This window comes from Melospiza melodia, chromosome 2 (assembly GCF_035770615.1).
Source record: "Melospiza melodia melodia isolate bMelMel2 chromosome 2, bMelMel2.pri, whole genome shotgun sequence".
Classification (NCBI taxonomy): Eukaryota; Metazoa; Chordata; class Aves; order Passeriformes; family Passerellidae; genus Melospiza; species Melospiza melodia.
In genome coordinates, this window is record NC_086195.1 from 74,106,502 (window position 1) to 74,129,010 (window position 22,509).

The 22,509-nt window shown below is 43.7% G+C and overlaps 1 protein-coding gene across 1 annotated transcript in view; it reads right to left on the bottom strand.

Moving 5' to 3' along the window:
- Positions 1-11,924, bottom strand: part of MTMR2 (myotubularin related protein 2) — a 62,668-nt gene extending 50,744 nt beyond the window's left edge. The window contains exon 1 of the mRNA XM_063148891.1: positions 11,845-11,924. The gene's annotated coding sequence lies outside the window, so the exon portion shown is untranslated. The remainder of the gene's footprint in view (positions 1-11,844) is intronic.
- Between the last annotated feature and the right edge of the window lie 10,585 nt (positions 11,925-22,509).

The following is a 22,509-nucleotide window of genomic DNA, read 5'->3' on the forward strand; positions in this document are numbered from 1 at the left end:
GCGCAGGGACAGACAGACTGCCATCAGGGAGATGGCTGATTGACAAGACGTCTGGCAAGAGATCTCCTGGGCTGTGATGAAGCAGCACATGTCCTGACCTGCAGCTTTCTCTCTCAGACAGCCCAGGCAGCTGCCTCAGCCAAGGGAATCTCCACGCTGCATGACTGCTGTGGCAGAACGGGAACTCACTAACCCAACTTCAGGTGTCCCCTGGTGGTACAAGAACACCCACTGTCTGCTAGCCCTGCCTGTGGAAAACACTGATTCCAGAGCTCAGGACATCCTGCGGCACAGAACTAAGACACCTGGGTGGTGCTGCTATCTCCTATATCAGAGCAAATTTGGATTTCCCACTGCATCCCACAGAAGAAAGAGAGCTGGCAACATCTAACTGTCTCCACAAGTACTTTGAATAAAGACAAAAGCCATGATGGAAATCCTACATACAATTCAAAATCACCCTTGCAGTTAATCAATATTTATATCTACCTTATAAACATTGACATCCTTGCTTTAAAAACTTATCAAGCCAGAGAAAGACACACAAGTAAAAAATTATCAGGATTTTGATGCAAATACAGACATTCCCATGCCAAGTTGCAAAAATTAGCAAGGAGAAAGAAAAAAAATGGAAACAGGAACAACAAATCTTTTGTTTTCTTGTTAATTTTTATTTTTTAGGAAAAGTCTATTAACTTTTTAAAAGAAAGAAAGAGAAACAAGAATTATATTAATGAGTACTTACCTTAAGACAGAAACAAGAACTCAATAAAAAGACAGATGTAACTTCTCTTTTACAATTTGTATTCTGGCAGCACCTCAATTTCTAGCTATGTACTAAGAACCAGTTGTGTTTAGATTAACCAAATATATGTGTACTTCTCACAGTTCATGTGCTGTCTCAGTTTTTTCTTTAGCTTCCTTCCTATGTTCCTATTTAAGAAACACCTTAGTTAGAATATAACACATATTGTTAAACTTTCTGATTTTCTTTAAAACACATACCACACAACCCCTCACTCCAATAAACCTAACACCCACAGGAATTAAAAATACCAGTGATTTACTAATCAATTACATTACTTGTTCCATCCTGGGAAAAATCAAAAGGAGGAGGAAAGAATGTATAAATATAGCCAATGTGAAGAGTCTTGTATCACCCAGCAAAACTGTAACACCTTGCTAAGCTTTCACAGACACTACACAGCCATGTGCTCTGCCACATTCAGCTCAGAAAAAAAGAGTGGGAACATTTTATTCTGTTGACAGTTCAGCCCCTGCATGAAATTAGTCCCTAACAAAATCTCAGTGCTCAAGTCAGAAAAGTATTCAGTAATTTAGCAGCTTTGTTTCCTGAAATTCCACCTAGGCCAACACAAGATGTTTCCAGAAACACAGAGCACTGGTGTGAGGAGTGAAGACTGAGAAGGGATCTCAGCAGTATCTCCAAGGTGGCTGCCAAGGGGATGGCGCCAGACTCACTTTGGTAGTGCCGAGCAACAGGATGAGGAGCAAGGGCCATCAACTAAAATACAAGAAGCTCTATCCCAACATGAGGAAGAACTTCTAGGGTACATGTTGAAAACAAAAGTCTTTTAATTCTTCTGCCTTGCAGTGAAATGAGGAGTACAAACTATGCAAACTCATCCGAGGATTTTCTGTTCATCAGTTCTCATTCATCTGAAATGAGGGCTAAACTAAGATCACCCACAGCCACTTCCTCCTGCCACTTCTGCTTCCTCAAGCAGAAATCAGTGTATGTGAAAAAACAAGTAACTCAAAGGGAGTAGGATCAATGAGGTCAGAATAGTTTGCCTCTGCCTTGTGGATAACATGGGTGTGTTTGCTTCTACTAAGCCAAGGGGAACCCAGGCAGTGGAGTTTAGACAGCTATTCAGCCTTCCTGGAGTGGATCCTTACCTTTGCTCTACTGAATTACTTGTGGAGTTTATTGATTCTGCTGAGGGTAGAGAGATTTTAGATACCTAGTTCCCATGGAGATATAGCAATCTGAACCAGAACTTACCCTGGTTTCCTGAAGATCAGTGTCTTGTGGCAGAGTAGTTTGTATTTGCTGTGTGTTTAACTGAACACAGCCTTTTGCAGACACCAGAGAAAGCAAATGGGAAGAAGAAAATGCAAAATTAACAGAATATAATGTATTTCTCCAACTTGAGAGAAGCCTTGTCCAAGACAATCTGCACATATTCATGATATCCTTCTCATCTAGCTATTCCCTTGTGTGGCAAATCAAAGTAACTTTTTCTGTAAGGGAAAAACTGCTGTGCCCTCCCTTTCTATATCCATTTTTGCTTAAAAGCAAAACTTGTCACAAGTTACTATTTTCACTTCTCTGTAACACATGGCTAAAACTGTCTAAATGTTAGAAAAATTATCAGTGGACAAACTAGACAAATATATACACATACATGGAGAAATGGGGCTTAGGAAAATAGACTACAAATCTCTGCTCTCTTCTCAGTTAGGAATATATTTAGTTAACATGTAAAAAAGAGGGATGCTGTGAGTTAAGAAATAGCTCCTTCCTTTTTTGGAGTTGAGAACAACCCAAATTCAATGCTCTCTTTGCCCTTACCACAATGATGGGCAGGGAGTTCTGTGTAGGTGGTCACATCTGAATTACTCACTGTAGGCTCTACTTAGAGTCACTGTGGAGAAACTGAGATGACTCATTGTCTACAAAATTGATTCTTTCTCATTGTCTTCAAAAATAAAAAAATTAAGAAAAAAAAAGAAAAATCACCAACCCAGAGACTACCAGAACTCTGTATTGATCCAATCAGATGAGAAAAATCTCATGCAGGATGCCTGTATTCTTCTCTATGAAAGGTGGAAACAGAAAGTGGAATCCGAATGTGTAATCTAGAATCAGAGTATGTCTTAACAAAAAAAGGTGAACTCTGTCTTTCTGTGGTGCTGGAGACAGTGATCATCAGCACATGCTGTACCCAAACAGGTGGGAATACTGAAAACCCAAGACTGCTCTGCTGGCACAAACCCTGGACACATCCACACCAGTCCCCCCACATTCTCCTCCTCACACCCCAGTCTTTAATGACTACTCTGTCAGCACGCTGCTTCACCTTTGAGGAAAAAGACCTGGGAAGCACTCAAGCACTCCCTCATAACGTGTGGGGACTCATTTGCTGTGTGGGAGTGAGATACCAATTCTAAGACTGGAAGACACAGCCTGAATTTTCAGGAAGAGTCTACTCCAAAAGTCAACTTGGGTAAAATATGAACAGAAGATCCCACATTTTTAATTTCTTTTCAGAGAAGTTCTACTTACAAGTGAGATGCTGATCAATTGTGATTTGTTAGAAGTATCTATCTGCTGGTTAAATCAACTGATTTTGACAGTAACCCTTCAGCAGTTCATCTCTGGTACTACAGGTCCCAGTGACCTGCCCTTACCTTCAGCATCTGCTCTCCACAGCAGGCAGACAGGCCCTTCAATCTCACAACTGCACCAAAGTCACTCCAGCCTCCAGCCCTTTCCTGGGCAGATTTAGCTCAATCTGTTCATGAGGGCAATCCTACTACCAATGTGTGCAATCTTTCTCTTTGAGTAGATCACTGAGCAGTGATATCAACTGAAGTCAACAATGGGGTTTATTAAAAAAGCAATAAAAGCAGCACAACTGCTTTATTTTCACTAAAGGCAGAAGGTATGAATGAGGGTGTGGTTCAGCTCAGTTTCATTTATCAGTTCATTTTGTACCGGGGTAGAAACACAACAAACACTTTGATCACAAAACACCAAGCAATGATCACAGGTATATTCACTCCAGCAGTTAGATTTTGTACAGAAAAAAATAGCTGGGTTAACCTTTGGCCCTGCCATTCAGTACTGCCATTGTTCTTCATAGGCCATAAGCTTTGCAGTGAATTTTCAAGGCCTTGGGACGTGTCATTTTTGCTTTGCCTTTTCTTGGCCTGCTTGTAGCTTTGGTTTAACTGGTTTGGGTGTGACTACAATTCCTGTAACTGGTCAGGCCTGTGTATCCCCTCTGTTTTATTTTTGTCTGTGTGTGGTACAACAACAGTTTTGCACAGACAACAGTAAAAAGCAGCTATTCTATACAGAATATTTACCACTAATGCAACTTTGTAGAGAGAGAGGTATCACAGCAGAGGACTTGAGAAGTGGAGACACAGGGTGTGGCATGGAAGAGTAGAGGCACAGGGTGAGAAACGGGGCACAGGCTTGGCACCTGAGACCATGGCCATAAACAAATCACCAATGGTCAACCAAAGAAATGCAGACCTGGAGCTGGACAAAACTGGCCTCAGAGATAACAAAGAGAACAAAGGAATTGTATCTAATAACAAAAAAGCAACTATGCATAGCAAAAACTCAGATGCAATGTGGAACTGCAGACCAATGAAGAAAAGAATCAGGTGTAAAGTTGTTTTACCAAACATACTAAAATGACCTCAGGTGGGTCGTACAGGAAAGAGAAAGAGAGAAAAAGAGAGAGGGAGAAAGAGAGAAAAGAAAGGAGAGAAAGCAACATGATGAACCTCATACCTTTCCCAAGAAAGCATTCCAGATGCTGACAATTTGCTCTAACACCCACTACTACCACAATAAAATCAGCAGCCTTGGAACCCAGAGGAGCACAACAGGGGTGAACCTAACACCAGGAAGAGGGATAGAAACCAAGAACTAAAGGTACAACAGTTTTAACTGCATTATTATTCTTTCTTTTTCTGTAATAATTGCATCTGGATTAATCGTGATTAGACTTCCAAAAATTCAGTTACGCTAAGAATAAATTCTTTCCAATATAAAAACACACTGCCTTTTTGGCTGTGAACAAGGTTTTGAGTGTAACACTTTGTCTGGACATGCAGTCTTCACATCACAGTAAATAACTCCAGATAAAAATGTTGTTTTATTCTAAACAGGTGTTGCCAGTCTTCCCAGAACAAAGGAAAAAAAACCTCTATAAACTGCTGGTTTTCCAAATACTTCAGCAGAAATACAATCACTCACCCATACCTGACCCAGACCAGATTTGAATCATTGGGTGACCTAGCATTAATGGTTCTGGAGCCATGGCCAGAAGACTACAGAAGCCAGATCTGTAAAGTGGGAGCATTTGTAAGGAGCTAACAAAATTACTAGAAAATCACCTTGAAGGGGTTATGGACTCAAAAACTGCTAACACTTTCTCTTCATCAAATCTATCAGGGTTTAGAAAGCAAGGGCAAAGAATTCACGTAGCAGAGAAGCAAGAGAGAAATAAAAAAAAAAGAGCTACCTTGAAATCAATGGAAAATTACTGAGTGAGAACATTCTCTGGCAAAAGTAACTACAGATGGTAGGAAAGGGAAGAGCAAATACTTGAAAAGTTCCACTGATTTTTTTGTTGTTGTCTTTCACTGATTTTTTTCTTCAATTAGCTCCCAGTACTGGGGCAATAAAAAAGCAAGATGTTCCTTCAGTTAAAAATGAAGATGGGGTAATTACTGTGACAGTGTCTCTCCTATATTGTCACTTCCCTGGGTTATCCCAGACATCTCCAGAAACCAAACACTTAATTCCCTTCCTGTCACACTCTTCCCTCATGGTGGAATGGGGTTCCCATGGACAATTAAAAAGACTTTTTCATTGCTGTATTACAATTACAGTTATACATAACACCCATATATCAAGGTGACCTCTGGACTGTTTCCTTCATTTTTTATGAAGGCCTGTTTGTTTTCCTTGATTGAGCTTTCTGGTAACACAGAATATCCTGAACTAGAAGGGACCCACAAGGACCAAGTCCAGCTCCTGAGTCAACAAAAGCCCTTTGGTGTATGGATCAGGTCTCGTTTTACACTGCTGATACCCTCAGAATTGAAACACCAATAACAGTAAAGCAGGTCATCAAGAAAAGATTAATGAAAAAGAAGATGTGGACAATTGATCTGCTGAGCCATTAAAGAGGTATTATGACCTTTCCAAATGCAGTTCTTGCCTGTACACACGAGGTGTAAAAGAATTAGCAAAGGAAGGGAGATGATAAAACATCAGGAGTAGGTAACAAAATATGTTCGAGATAGGTGTTAACCTATCAGGAGCACAATCATGCAACAGATAGGAATTGTGTAACTTGACACTGTCAGGTCACCCACAATCTTCAAATTCAGGTTCTGTGATTGCAGCCCTGCTGTAAATAGCCCATAGTAAAGGAACTACGTGCACAACTCTGCGCTGTCTAGCAAAGAGACTGCTAGTCAGCACAGCATTACCATCTCTCTTCAGAGAAGGCAGTGCTTGATGGGACCCAGGAGAGTCGTGCTCTGAGCCCAGCTTCACTCCTTGCCAGTTGTCAGATCCTGCCTCATGTCTCCACTGCAGCTTCTCATCTCATCCTTAGACATTCTCACACTGTGCCCAATCTCTTAGCAAGGAGTCTCAGTACTCACCTGCACTTCCAAGAGCTTAGTAAAACTGCCCACCAGGCATTATTAAAAATAGAGTAGTCCTGGCTAAGGCACAAAATAAATTAAATAGGTGGTCCATATCTCCTCAACACAGACAGCATCACCATCTGTACAGCAGCTAGAACTATGATACTGCAAGTTCCTGTGAGGCTTTTAAACACCAGCGTAACCTTAATTACAACACAATGAACAGGTGGGTGTCATTTGTATTTTATATTCTCAAATGGAAAATATGCTTAAACCCAAATATTTTTGTCATCAATAAAAAGCATTTTATTGAACAGTCAGAACTGGGACCAAGAGATGTGCATGTGCCAGACAGAGGAAAACTTTTAAGCTGAAGGTCTCGCACTCCGGGACCAGTAGAAATGGTTTCTGCTGAATGCAGAAGCAGAAATGTGCATGGCAAAGACTGCTAGTAAAAATAATTTGTGAATTCTTTAGAGGCAATGGTTTCTCTTCACTGCTATAAATTAAAAGCTCTAAAGTCCTTTTCACTAAATGTTATTTTCATTATTTTCTGCACCAAACCCTGAGACTATTGAAAAGATTCTCCTCATTTTACAGATCTATATGAAGGCAGAACTGCTATTTCTCTTCACAATACACAGTACACCAGAAAAAACAACCCTGTCTCAGAATGGACTTCAGTTGCAAGTAAGTGTTAGAAATTATCACTCATTTATTAAAATCAATAATAATGAGCCCATCTGGAGTTGCTAATTGTTTGTAGGCTTAGTGTCAAGTTCCTGAGATGCAAAACCAGTTCAACACTCAGCCAGCAATGTACTTGTCTTTAATATAACAACCTTGCTTTGCACTTATAAGAAATCAAATGCAAGAAATGCTCTCAAAGCCCATGAGGAAAAAGACAGCTACTCGCATTTCACCAAACACCAGAACTGGCAAAAATCTTCCCTTTCAAACTCTAACTTCAATGACTCATCACAGAACAACTCAATCAGCAAAGCTCACACATCTGGTAGCAATGTGGTGCTACAGCTAAAGCCCTCCTCAGCCAACAGCTCACAGACCCTACTCCTTCCAGCATCACTCTCACCCATGGGGAAAGAATTCCTTCAACACAGCCTTAAATCAGAGCAGGTATTGACAGAGCCTTATTTGAGACAAGGGGGGAGTTCATACCTCATGGAGTTACTGGTTCAACAGACCTTGCTGCACTGATTTACACCGAGTTTATGTTTTGAGATTTATCCCTGCAAATATAAAGACAAGGAGCATGATTGCTCTCATATGCCTCAGTAAACGTGCAGTGCATCCACCGCGCCTGCAGACCTCTGTGGATGATAAACACCAGAACAAAGGTGATAACAAGCAACCAAGAGAGCCGTGACATCAAGCATTGCCACAGTCATGCTGCTGGGAAATATCTACCCACTGCCTTACCTTTCTCTAATTTTATACTGATGTTGAAATATCACTGACATCTCCTATAGCAGTTTTTTAACCGTACCATCACCTCCACACTTTTGCACAGGCAATACAAATTTATCTTCAGCAGACCTAAGAGAAAGCCTCTAAGTATCTTACTGGACCATTGTTCAGACTGAACTATGATATGCTTTTTCTGAGGAATACAGAGAGATGTATGCTCATTCAGAAACTACAGAACATAACCACATGGGCTGCACGAACAAAATGCCTAATCACTTCTCACGGAAAGTAAATATAAGAAGTTTGCTACCACTTTTTTCCCTAAAGTCATGTGTTCTGCTGAAGTCATACACAACTCTGTCTGGCTTTCCTTTCACAAAAGGAAAAGATCATGGTAAAATTTTGTTGGCTGTCCCTTTGAATTCCAGAGGTCAGACAGTCCGTATGACACCTCAAATCTGCAAAAACAACAATGCAACAAACCCACCAACAAATTCATTTTAAGAATGGTCTTGGAAGAAATCTGAATAACCAGCACAGCTGAACTATGTTTATCACTCATTCACCTAAGATCCTCAGGCCATTCTAGAGATATCCATAACATTGAGAAAAGCTCGCTCTTCTGGACATAACCATACTGTAGCTCATCAAACATTTGAATCAGTGTTTTACCTCACTCCTTCTTCTGTCTCACGGGTTGTTCCTGGACAGACACTGCAGACACACAAGCACGCCTTGCAAGCTGCTGATCAAACACCACCACAGCTCTTTATGAGTAACTGGCTCATAGTCATGTGTCTTCCATGAGGACAGGATGGAAGGGGAATGCCCACCCTAAGTGCTGACCTCTGGAAACCACAGAGAGCTGCAGAACGCGGTGCCGTGCCACACAAAGCCAGCTCTGGGTGAGACGGCTGAGCCTTGAAAAGCAGAACAGCTGGCTCAGCACAACCATGAGGGCAGCTGAGTTAATGAGCTGTGACCTGCTCATCTGAAACTAACTCGGTATTTTCACAGAGAGCTGGCCATTTTTTACCCTGTACAAACAACCTCACTCTAAGTCTTATTAAGAGTTTTTCAAATGTTTTTCTAGTTGGGACAGAAAGCAGGTAACATTTGTTTAATTATTCCTGCATCTTCCTCAAGGACCACAAGTACTGCACATTACTAGGGTCTACTAAAATATCAAAGCAACTTTCACTGTCAAATGCCCTCATTGCCATATCTCATGTGCTTTATTAAAAGACAAACCTACAATGTTCTTCAGGACACTTATTCAAATGTGAGCAGCCCTATGTATAAGCAAACTCTATCAAGCATGTCTCCTTGAGGAGCTAGATCTTAAATACCTCCAGAAATAATAACACTTCCAACCAGGAGCTGAGACAACCTAAAGAATGCACTGCTGTATGTATTTCATATTAGCACCTTTCCAAGTCTTCTAAATCTTGCATACAACAATTCAGTAACTACAACTCAGTACAGCTTCACATGGCTAGGTAATGGTGATTTGGGGATGAGTGACCTTTGAGTAATTTTTTGATTTTTGTTCCTTTTAAATAAAATGAATTGGCAAAACTGATGACAGCATCCTCATGATTCATTGTGTTCCTCACATCATCCCCAAAGCTAACTTCTTCTTTTTAAACAAAATCATTTGGTGAAAATGTGTCATAGGTTACAATTTGAAGCTGATCTAGCTGCTAGATCACAGTCATAGAGATTAAATATTTCAATGCATACAAATAGTCCAATTAGATTTAGAATTATTTGGATGTATAAAATCAAATAGCAATACAGCTTTAATGAAAAAAAAAACTGATGATAATCAATCTACTGTCCAATTTATAGACAAATATTTATTTGTGCATATGCATCACTGCAAGGGAAGCTGATAATAAACATTCTGAAGGTCACCAGCCATCTCTCATTACAAGACCCTGGTTTTATTTTCTGGTAATTCTGCCCTAACCTTGAACCATTTCAACTAAAAAGTTCCACAGCGTACACCAACTCAAGATGAGGGTATTTTTATTAATAATTACAGATAAAAAGCATCAATCTGTTTCAAACACCTATATTTTGTTTGGAGTACATTAAACCCTCCCAACTGGCTAGCTTTCTTCTACGGGCTCTAGATGTTCAAGCAGAGACTTGAGATTCTGAAAGCTTTTGAATAAGCCTTTTTTACATCCCAAGGAATCTGTTAAGAGTCTGGGCTTGGAGGACACAGCCTTGTGCATGCTCAACAGCAACAGATTTATCATCTCAACTTCCCCACGGTTCCATTTGTGCAGGGCACGCTGCCGAGAGGCTCAACAGGAGCTTCCTTGTAGCCACTGGCTCTTCTGAGTTAAGCTCTCTTTAGTGTCCACAGGCCTCTTACAGTGAATGACCTCCAGATGGGTTCAAGTTGCCTGAGCTGATGCACAGATAAAAAGAAGAATATATTGGGTCAGTTAGGTAAGGGGGAAAGAAGCCTGCAGGTTCTGGCAGGGCACTGGTAGAACTGCACAAGGAAACCAGTGCAGAGAGCAGTGAACAGAAGAATTTGATGAAGAAGGGTGAAATGAGGGTCGGGAGTCATGAAGGACGCAAGAATGAAGAAACCCGAGTGCAAGCTGGGCATTGCCTGTCTGAGGAGCAGCTGGGTAACAGCCAAGCAGGGGAGTTTTGAGATGCTGGCAACAAAGTGGCCACCAGCACCTGGGGCTCTAAGAACAGAGGCAGAACCAGGAGATCCAGGGAAGGATCGCCCTCTGCCCAGCTTTCAATAGAGCATTTCTGGAATACTTCACCCAGGTATTAGCCTCACAGAGCAGGAAAGTCACTAGGGAGCTAGAGGGAGTAAAGGAAAGCACCACTGGGATAGCAGGGCTGGAGCACCCTGACTGTATAGAAAGACTGGGGAGAGACTGCTTTAGGGGGACCAAAAAGGCAGCCCCAGTGCCACTGGAAGATATACAGGAGATGCCAATGGGTTGTCCAGAGAGTCTGTGTGCACTTCATCTTTGTAGGTTTTCAAGATCAAACCGGGTAAAAGATCTGATCTTAAAGCTGTCTCTGGTATGAGTGGGAAGCTGGACTCAGGGATGCTGAGATCTCTTCACCCGGAGTTATCCAGTGATCCTACAAACTGGGCACGGCAAGGGCAGCCAGAACAACTGTCAGCAGCCATCAGGATATCCAGCTCCTGGGCTCTAGCACAACACCAGGGCTTCCCACTCCACCAGCCCTATCAGCCTCTCAGTGCCTGCCCTTGCTACCCTACTGCAACCCTCTCCATCAAACACAAGGCCCAAGCAGGATGTGCTCTCAGTCACTAAATTCAAATTGCACTGGTAGTTCATGGACAGTGAGAAGAACAAAAGTCTCCTTCCAGCTTCCGTGGATTAAGGACCTTGAATATTACCCACATGGCATTACAAGCCATTCAGACCGAAAAGCCAGGCTCTCAGAAAAAAACCATGATGGCAAAACCACAGAGGCTCAAGACACTACAGGAAATTTGCTCCTGAAGAGGACAAGGCCTGGCGAGGGCATGGCAGCGAGCTGAAAGGCAGCTCCCAGGCGGGTGCCCTGCCAGCACCGCTCACCTGTGCGCCCATCTCCCATCGCAGGTACCAAGGGCAGGGGCAGCGCTCTGCCTATGCAGGGATTTACCGAGAGCCCGGTGCAGGCAGCATCTCCTGCCCTGCTTAAAGGCCTGAAAGAGAGAGCGCCTGTGCCGCAGCCGAGCAGAGCCCACGCCTGCCTTCCTGCTCCGTCACCCCACGGCCACCCCCAGCGCAGGTACACCCCAGCAGGACGGAGCCGACCGCGGGGAAGCGCGGGAGCCTCCTGCCCACGGAGGGAGCAAACAGCACCAGCTCAATCCCTCCATCCCTCCTGGCGGCCCCTCCCCGCTCCCTCCCTCTGCCCCACGCCCCGCGGTGCTCCCCGGCCGCCGAGCCCCGCGGGCGGGGGCGATGGCTCTGCGGCGGGCGGTACCTGGACAGGGAATCGCCGCTGGGCGGCCGCGCCGCCGCCGCCCGCCCGGCGCCCAGGCTCTCGCAGCTGGAGCTGCCCTCCATGGCGGGCGGCCCCGCGGCGGGCGCTGTCCCCGCGTCCGTCAGCCCCGGCGCCCGGCGGGGCGGGAAGCGGCCATGCTGGCCCGGCGTGCCGCGCGGGGGGCGGGCAGAGGCGGGGCGCTGAGGGGGCCGAGCCGCCGCCGGCTGCGGGAGCGGGGCTTGGGTCGTGAGGGTGAGGGGTGGGCCGCGATCCCGCTTTATGTCCTCTTGAGAACCGAGGGAAGATATCAGCTCCCGGGCTCCATCCTCGGAGCACGGTGGTCGTTCCTAAGGGCAAGGAAGTGGTCTGTCTCAAGCATCGCTCTTGAAGTCAGCTCACCTGCGTTAGGCTTTCCAGCTGGCTTGTGTACCCACAGTTAAAACAGTTGCGCTGCTCACATTTGTAATTGCCCCTGTCTGCTCGAGGATCCCCACTGAGTCTGTCCCTCGAGTGGGTGGAGCAGGGGCTGTGGAAGGTGGCAGGTCACAGTCACATTCTCTGCGAAGTTACCCGACGGAAAGCTCCAATGCATCCATGGCGATCTGTGTCCCGAGGGCTTTGCAGGCACAGTTCGGTATCCAGTGCTCTGCAGGAAGAGCCATGGTATGCCCAGTTCCTTGAAGCAATCGAAGAGCGGGAGAAAAGCTCTTGGCTTTGCTTACAAAGACTGAGGGACTACGTCTTAAGCCTCCCATATCAAGGATGGAGATGTCTCTCAAATGTTTAGCTATTTTGACAAGAATCTCATGAAGCAAAAAGAATGAACCAATGGAGATGTGTTAGGAGGTTGATGGGTTTCCAGAAAGACTTGTGTGTTGGCAAACAGCATCTGATGTCAGGAGCATCCATCCAGATGGACCTTCCTGTTAAAATACTGCCTCAAAATAGGATAAACCTTAGGTCTTCCAAACATTTGTATATTTGTGGCTGTAGAATGGTTACCAAAACATCATCCCACTTCATGCTCCAAGGAGTAAATTAGCTGTGTTTCTCTCTGTTGTTTCCCGTTTTGTTTCTGTTGTCCGAAGTCATGCAGGATGCTGAAGCAGGTTTGTAGCATCCCCACCTGAGACTGCATGATCCAGCTGTGAAACCGCCTCTGTTGCTCTTTCCTTTAGTCTCTATCAGCTGCTGTTGAACAAGGTTGATATGGGATGGGTTTGAAGCAGGTTTAAACTTGAAAATGCAGTTTAGTTGAGGCAGGTTTTTTTTTTTTTTTTTTGTATTTTTCATTTGCTCTTCTGAGCAAAAAGTTACCAAATTAGCAAATGAGTTTTGGGGGAGGGAAGGCTTCAGCCTAGGAAATTGAGTTCCTGGAGGCTTTTCTAAAATGAAAACTCTGTTTTATGGTTAAAAGTGAGATCCTTGTTTGAAAAATAAGCTAATTGATAGTGGTTTATTCCAGCATTAAAATCCAAACAAAATGCCTTGACATTACAGTTGAAAATCATTACAATTGAAAAATACGTAGGCCTGTACTGATTTTGTACCAGCTATAAAATTATTTAAAATATGTTCATATTTTTTCCTCCCCTCTGGTTAGAGGCAATGAACATTTTAGAAGCACCATTTATTAATAAAAACCGAGGTATGAATGGCAAACTGTCTCTCTGCCTCTTCTGTTTAGCTTTCCATGCACACGTGTGTCCGGCGAGCAGATGGTGTCCTCTGTGGGGACATGCTGGCAGGGGGTGCTGTGGCAGCAGTCTTTCAGCACCACTGCTGAGCAGTCAGGCAGGTCCTGGCAGCCTTTTCCCACTGCTGTGCTCTCTTCCCAGCCCTTCCGGGGATGGAGTTCCTGGCCGTAGTAACCCTTGGGAGAGGTCAGTGCTGTAGAACTAGCACAAAGCAGTGCATGTCTCCCTTTCAAATCTTATCAAATTGCCTTGTGGTGAGTTGGTACTACCTCTGTTCCCTCTGCTAAGCTTGGTTTGATAGAGGTGCAGTTGTTTAAAAAAGTCAAGTAGGAATAAAAACAATATATAAACCTCCATTGCTATGTGAAAGTATTAGAATGCCTTCCATTCTTCCTAATTTGCTATTGATGTGGCATCTCTAAGTAGTTTATTGATGAAGTGCTCTATTTGCTTTTCACTGCCCTGTTTTGTTCTTGGCCTTATCCCCAGGGCCTGTGAAACCCTTTAGAAATACCCACTGGTGCTTTGTAAATGAGAACAAAGCTAATCACCTCCCGCTTCTCTCCTGCTGCTGAAAGAAACTAGCAGTCTGCTCAGTGAGTCTTTCTGCTCAACAATACCACATTTTCAAAGTCAGTCAGAATATTCTCTCTGTGAAGTGTGTTTCCTCAGGGCTCTTAAAAGTGATGGAGAATTAAATAAAGGCCTGACATAACCAAAACCAATTAAGGACAATTCACAAGACTGTTGTATAACTGATGCAAAATAAGTGTCGTTCAGTCTGTTAACCTACTTTTTCTTGCCACATCCCCTACCATTATCTTACAAGTATTATCATTTGGATTTGGGTGTTTTTTCTTTTTTTTTTTTTTTTTAATGAGGGCATGTTCTGTCATTTTGTGATTTCAACACAGGAAACAGTAAAATAAAATTAACATCATGGATAAGTAATAGAATTATCTGTGTTCATCTTTAATGCCGTGTGGCTGACACAGCTGAGTGATATCTGAAAGAGAGAATGACAAGAAGCTTCCTTGAATCAAAGGTGTATAAGATTCATTTCAAGTAAAAGACAAGCAGACATCCTCCAATACTTCCTCAAATTGTATGTGGTTGTAGCATATACAAAGTGAAAAATACATAGCCCCAGGCTTACTTAGGTGTTTAGAGGCTGTCAAAGCTGTGGTGAACACAGCACAAAGAGGATAATATTCTGTACATGTAAAACATGATTAAGTGAGGGGAAGTAAGGCTTTTACTTCAGTCCTTGTGGGTGAAAAGTGAGATTCTATTATGTATCCATTGTATTTAAACTATGTGTCTGTTGAATTAAGGGCTTTCTAGCTCTGTACGTAAGTGTGGTCCATACATCTGCTATATCAATGTGCCAGATGTTATGAATCCAGATGCTCTCTTTCCTGGATTAGCTCCTCAGCTTTGCTGCACAGCCAAACACAGGTCTGTTGTGTCTCACACTTTGAGCATGGGGCTCACCAAAGCTAGGGACAGTCACACAGCCCGGACATTCTGGCACAACCTTTTGCAGGGGTCTCGTGAGGATGTTTGGCTGGTGGTCTGTGGCTGCTTGACTAAATGTCCCTGGAGCAGAGGAGGAATCATGTTTATACAGTGGTCAAAGGGTAGACCATGAAGCAGGATGGTGTACTCAAACGGTCCACTCTGAGAAAACCTGCTCCCCTGCTGCAGTCTTTGTCATAACCTGTCCTTGCATGGTACAGTCTTCCCCTCCCTCCCCCTCTTCCCATCTCACAACTCATCCCATGGTTGAAAGGCCTATGAACAATAAGGGAGTCAGAGCCCTAATCCCTTCTGAAAATGATCACCTTTCCCTTTTGCTCCAAACCCAACATTAAAATCTCATCCATCCTAAACCTCTTTGCTGCAGCTCTATGGATCTCCCATATTTTTGCCACTATACTCATATATTCCTGTGCCCTCTTAGACAGCACATTAAATGGTTCATGGCAAAGTCAGCTTCACACACTGTGCCTTCTCTAGTCTAGTCCCCATCAATGAGTCCAAAAAATTTGCAGCATGACTCAGTCCCATAATTGTTCTGAAAACCACACAGCCAGAGACACCCTTGTCTCTCCTTTGATTCACTAAAATGGTTCTGAGATTTATTACATTTTCTTGTCTTCTTGATCTACAGCTTCAGGGCAGTGGGCAGGCGATAAAAGATTCTCAGTGCCTTGGGAAGGGAGGATTGTCACTGGTGAGATCCCACTGTGATGTATGATCATCAAATCACACTGGAGGTGGCATGTGTTCCTTTTGTCAAGCCCCATCAGCTGATAAAGTATGAGGTCAGAAACAGCAAGAGCTTTGGCACAGGCAGAGAGGCTGATGAAGAACAACTCACTGTGGCTGTGATTTGGAGCTAGAGCTGCTTGTGGTTGCAGGAACATCTGTTACAAGATGGTCATAGGGAACATGCACAGATTTGGTCCTGCTGATGCATAATGCCTGTGCTGTTGAAGTTGGAAACTAGTCAAAACAAACAGAGGGACTTAGGACTTACATCTACACTGAAATTGTCACTGTGCCTCCAAAGTTACCATAATTCTGGTAAACCTGATCAGAGTGGTCACCTCAGCTCACCCACAGTGTGGTTCTCGACTGGCTATGATGGCACCCTGACAGTGCTATTGCCTTGCACCCCCTCTGTGTTTGACAGAAACAGAAGCTAATGATCAATAACCCTTTAACACCTTTTTTTGGTCATGTTTTTTTTTTTCTTTATGCAGTCATGCACATGTTGATGCACGGTGCTACAGACGTGGGGCTCTGGACTCAACCTGGACCTAATCCTGTCCACTATAGCTTGTTACCTGTTTTGAAGCACTTTTGATGGGCACACTGTTTTGTTCTTCCTGCTGCTCTGTCAGTGTACTGCATTCTTGTCCTCACTCCCAACACCAGCTCATGGCTGCCCACAGAACAGTCAGGCATGAAATATACCACAGGCTAATGAGTGTATCAGGTTCCATCCATGTGTGCACAGTGTGCACAGTCCTCTGGAGTCACCATACAATTCACCTGGCTTTTAATTGCCTGCTGCTTTTAATTCTCCATGGCCTGTGCATTACTGCAGAGCTCCATGGGCTGTGTTTGCTCACAGCTACGTGATGGCACCCGTGCAGTCCAAGGCACAGACAGGGAGCCCGAGGGCTGTGGGCACCCGGAGAGCTGCAGGCCTCGGGCTCTAGGGGCAGGACTTCCACTGCATGTTGCAGAACACACAGATCCATTTTGTGTGTCAATTCAAATAAAGCATCTTTTCTCCTGAAGGACTAAATACATCACAGCAGCTGTCTGGCTGTTTGGGCTGTTGCGCTCCAGCAGCTCCTTGGCATCTGTGTAATGGTCTTCAATCAGGCAAACATGAAGAAAGAAAGAATTACTCACAGGAGTTAAATTTGAAAATCCTGACGCTTGTTAAACCACTACTGCTGGAAATAAATGCATTTCCAGAAGCTCTAGAGTGATCAGGCAGGAAGGAATTATGTGGGGGTAAGAATTGGTTTGGTACTGTCAGACATTAGGAAGGTGTCTGAAGTCTCAGCACTTGCAGTCTCTGAGATGGGAAAAGATGTTCATATGGAAGAGAAAAGTCTCTACTCCTCGTAGATCTCAAATTTGTGTTTTACAGTCCTGATTTATACACCAATTTTCAAGCAAACATTCATTTAAAATTTAGTACTTTTATGTCTACATTGTCTGAAATAGTACTGTCTATATTGCCTATGTGCACACAGACTACTTAAAGTGAGATTTTAATCTGCAGCTGCTATATTTAACAGCTACAATTAGGGAAATGGTTAAGAATACTTGACTTTATTGCATTTATACTTCCTTTTCTGTTAAGGAAGATGTACATCTGTGGTAGTGTTTTAATAATACACAATAAAATGTTGATGGTAAGATCTGGAGATGATATTAAAATGAGAAGGACATTTCTAGAATATAAAACAGTAGAAATTAATTCCTTTCGGTTTCCCTTTTATTTACCTTGATGGCTCAAATTTCCATGTGGAAAGCTCATGCTTTCTTTAAAAAGCAACAGGATGTTATGCTCTAGTGATAAAGGGCTGGGGAGTTGCAAGATTAACAGTGAGTGCAATAAAAATGAAGTATTTGAGAGTGTTTGATTGTCTGCCCTGTGTAAGTTACCTGTCTGCAGTGTGTGAGCTGTAGAAAATGTTCAGGAAGCTACTGAAGACACATTTAGCCCATGGATACAATGGGGAAAGAAGCTTATTGCCATTTCCAATGGAACTAAAGTTTGGAAAAGGCAGATGACAGGGCTTTAATGGAGCTGGAGGAGAACCAGGCTGAGTATTGCAGGGGTGAGGCAAGACTGCTCCAGAAGGAACTGGTTCTGGTGTGAGCAGAAGCCAATTTGCTCCACCTGGCTCCATGGCCAGCATCCCTCGAGCACTTTTTATTTTAGCAATGTGGACCTCCCCTGGAATCGTTTCTCATTGGCTCCAGGACCATCACACACCCAGTGTGAGGATGCTGGGCAATGTTTCTCGGAGCACCAGACAGCTGGAGAGTGTGTGCTTCTCCCAGGAAGGTGGTAGTGAGTGACTACTCAGGGAAGTGCACAACTGCATGAGCCTGCAGTGTCCTACAAGTGATCTCAGACTCTAATTTTGACATGAGCTGGAAGCACTAGCTGCTGTTACTGTTCTCCTAGGCATGAACTGCATTGCCCTCCTCTTGAAGCTGGCTTTAGCTCATAAAAGGAGCAGACAGCTTTTATCCATTCTGCCACTTGTTTGATTGATGAATACATCAATCTGTTTTGTATTCATCAAAGTAATGCATGAAAGAAATATTTAGGATGCAATGCCACATGTACCAAAAGTTAGGAAATGCCTGGTTCTCAAATTTTCTGTATAACCTAAAGGGAAACCACTCAGACATCCCATCTCAGCACTGGATGCAGGGAAGGTTCAGGGCAAAAATTATAAAGGAACTGGGCAATTAGAAACCAGTTTTATGTCTGCACATAAGGGCAGGCTTCACAAGCAACTCCAAATATGCCTCTTCTGGTCACTGTTCAGCATTTGGATATCAACTGCTTGTACCCTGCGCTGAATTATAAGCTTCTGCAGTTTTTGAAGGCCAAAATTAAGCATTAATTATCTTATATGAATGTAATAAGTTACCTTGCTGTTATCTGCAGTGAGTCACTTCTGTACCTTCAGTACAGTAACTCAGAAATTTTGATGATCTTGATACCCTCATTTTGCTTGTGCACATCCCTATGATTGGGGTCTGGGAGGTTTGAAAAGGATTGCTGTCTCATATGTTTGGCTCAAAAGAGAAGGAGAAGGAGCACAAACCAGCATCCTCTTCTTTGAAGGACAGGGGACCCAGGTCCCTGCAGTTTGGGAGATTAAGAGGGACATACACTGCTAGTGATGAGTGTATGAAGGAAGATGCTAGCCCTCATTTATCAGCTGGGGAATTTTTGACCCTAACAAGGAAGGAGCGGGATGAGAAGTGAGTTTTAGTGCTGGATATGTTGGCACTGCTGTGGAGGGAGAACAAAGAGGCCTAAGGCAACTGTTCTCTTTTTTTCCTTTTGAGGGATGCCATCGTGCTCAGGGATGGCATCCCTCAGCCTGTCGTGGGGGCCCCAGAGTGGTGTGACAGGATGGTGACATGATGCACAGTCCTCCACCATCTCCCAGGTGCAGCCGCTCTGGCAGCTCAGCTGTGTCTCTGTGTAATACCTGCTGCTGCTCTGCCAACAGGTTCAGCCCGTCCTCGGCATGCTGACAGACAAGCTCAGGTGGTTCAGGAGCAGAGACAGTTTGGAGGCTGATGCTTTGGCTGGGGCATGTTTGCTTTGGCCAACTCTGCTACAAAAGCAACTGCAGAGAGCAGAGGTGTTGGCAGTGCCTGGTGTCAGCAGGAATTCAGAATGAGCCCTGACTTGAACCATCAGCATGTGCCTCCTAGCTCCCTCAATGCCTCAGTCATTCTGGAGTGTTGCCAACATGCTTTCCAACCTAAAGAAACTGAGAAGTGAAATTACAGAGGTTTAACATCCAATGTCTCAACCAAAGCAGAGAGGAATTTCCAAGTCAAAGATGCCTTTTTACCCCAGAGTGCAGAGTATGAATACCTGCTTCCAAAAAAATGGAGGTCTGATCCCTTCACAGGAAAGGATCACAAGAGTCCATTGCAAAGGCAAGTGTTAAGTAACCCTAATGTAGGATGGACCAATGTCCCCAGTAAGAGATATTAATTCATTTTTAAAAAGGAAAAGAAGGAAAGGAGAGAAATGTCCTTATTCTGCTCCAACATTCTTCATGGACAAGATATAAGCCTTTGACTGTAGGAACATGTTGCTCAATAACCTGAGTATCTGTCAGCTCAGTGCTAACAGATTGTAAAACTACTTGTACAGTGTTCTAGGGAGCACATTCCCACTCTCATTAAACATAACACAAACCCAAATACATTTCAAATTTATACTATGATGACAGTGAAGATGAATAAAGTTATTTTCTTCACTGTGGGGCCTCTGAAGTCACAAATAATACAGCTGTTTTAGGTGATGGGCAGCCTAGGAAGTCAGGGCTGTGTTTGCTCAGAATGAGGTTTGCTATTACAAAGAATTTTCCTTTATTCTCTAAGGATGATATAAATTGCTACTAGTCCCAATTAACTATTTCAGTGATGACATCTTTCAGAGAAATAGGCTGAAACAGGAGAGGAGAAATATATAATGAGTGAGGTTTTCGCCTCTGCTCTGCCCTTTCTATAATGAATCAAATGAGTAGTGAAGAAGAATAATCCATGAAACTCCCCAATGTAGTTGGAAGAGATGTTCCCTCATGCAGAAAACAGCCATGGGTCTGCCTTCTAAAGATGCTCTCAGAAGCACTGGACCTGGTATTTTGAGAGGATGATGCTGGGGACAGCAGGGCCTGGAGCCAGAGTGCAGCCGCAGCCGCAGTGCGGGGCAGAGTGGCTGCCCTGGGCAGAGCTCTGGTGCCCGAGGGCAGTGACTGCAGGCTGGGAGCCACAGCTCAGCCGTGTCCCCAAAGCTGGCTAAGCTGTGCAGAATAGCTCGGTAGCAGGGGCATGCCAAGGTATCTTAGGACCCCTTTAGCCCTATTTGTGGAGCTGCAAGTTTCTCAGTTCAGTAAAAATCTGATTTAATGTCATAACCTCTCTGAGAAAGACTCTCCATTGTTTAAAACTGAGAACTTCATATCACTGTTTTATACTGCAGAATAGCATGGTCTTCACCCATCCGGCAAGAATTGTCCAGCATCTTTGTGTATAAATCTGTTAAGTCATGCCTGCATTTCCCTGCTATTGTTTTAGGAGTCTCCTTCCGGTATTTAGACAGGGAAATATCTTCTTTAATATCTGTCTTCCAGCTTTGAAGCTGTGCTGACTAACAAAGACAGGCAAACATTTAATTCTCCCCTAGTCCTTTAAATGTGCCTCTACAAGCACATGGCATTCACACGCTGCTGAGCCCCTCTCCTGCAGCAGCAGTGCATCTTCTTTTAGCTCTGCCCCTAAAGCCTGCAGCTTCAGCTGGGGTGGAACAGGAGCCCGTGGTACCCGTCACCCTGTGGTGGCTGTCCTTCTGGGTGGTATGCAGAGGAATGGTTTTCCATAATAAAGCAATCATCTGGATTGAATTGCAGATACCTAATCCTCTCACAAGGTACTCCTGTTTAGTTTTGTGAAGTGAACAAAGACATAACTTAGACATGCTCCGGGCTGAGTTCGGGTACCTCTGAGAGCTTCTGATCATTCCTGTGATTAGCCAGCCTGATCTGGTAACTTTAACACAAAAGTGCAAGCACAGGATCAAAATCTTTTTCTTCAGGAAAGGGAGCTGAAATAGAAAATTTCTTTAACTTCACTCCTCAGGAAAATATCTGAAGGAGCAGACATGACAGCTGGGACAAACCCATCTCTCTCAAGCCTCCTGCTGGTTTTTTTATGGTGTAGAAGCAGAGTGGGATTTGAATAGTTGCCTTACAGGATGGGAAGTGGGCTGGGATGCATTGCTGTTCACATGAATTGGTAAGTATTCATTGACTTAAGCCCCACAAAACAATTTTTCCCTTTCCTTCCTCAATATGAAAACTTTTCACTTGTTTTCAATATTTTTGCTGCCTTTCTGTGAGGACCCACAAAGACATTTAGTCTGTTCCACTGGCTGAAGACAGATAACCATACCAGTATAATTTCTGACAGCTGCCTAAAGCAGGTCCTGAGGAGCTTCAGACCCCACACCCTCCTCAGACAGTCCATCCTCTTGTTATCCTTCCTGTTACAAAATTCCACCTGGCATCTAACCTGAAGCCACAGTTTCTTGGCCTGTAGAGATCATTATGGAAAATAACCAATCTTTTACCCTGGCAGCAATGATCTATCCATTCAAAGAATCTCTTTTCTATTCCCACTCAAATCTCCCCTTCTTCAGGCTAAAGAACCTTCATTCTTCTCTATATATTTTCCAGATTTCTGTTCATTTGCATTGATTATTTCTGCCTGGACGACATCATATTCCCAGGGTGGCACTATTCTACAAGCTAAAACCTGAGGGCCAGACATCATTATTTAGATCAATGTAGGCATGGGAGCTGGGCTTTGGGCTTCTTATCGAAAATCTTGCCTTTTATCAAAGGTTGTAAAAGCCTGGTGAAAGCATTCTCTGATGAAAGCTTAGATAATTTAATAAAAAGTAGCATTTCTGGAGCTAATCTGTCATCCAAGTGCACAGCTACGCTGTGCTGCGGTGTTGGTGGCCATTGGGAAATTTTTCTTTATTGCACACTCTCACTTGCTGAAAGCTAAAACCAATCTAATAGCAGGAGGCTTTTGGAGACACAAAAAAGTGTATAAAAAAGACTCAATTCTAAATTTTTTTATAAAAGAAAACCAAAAGGGGAAGCCA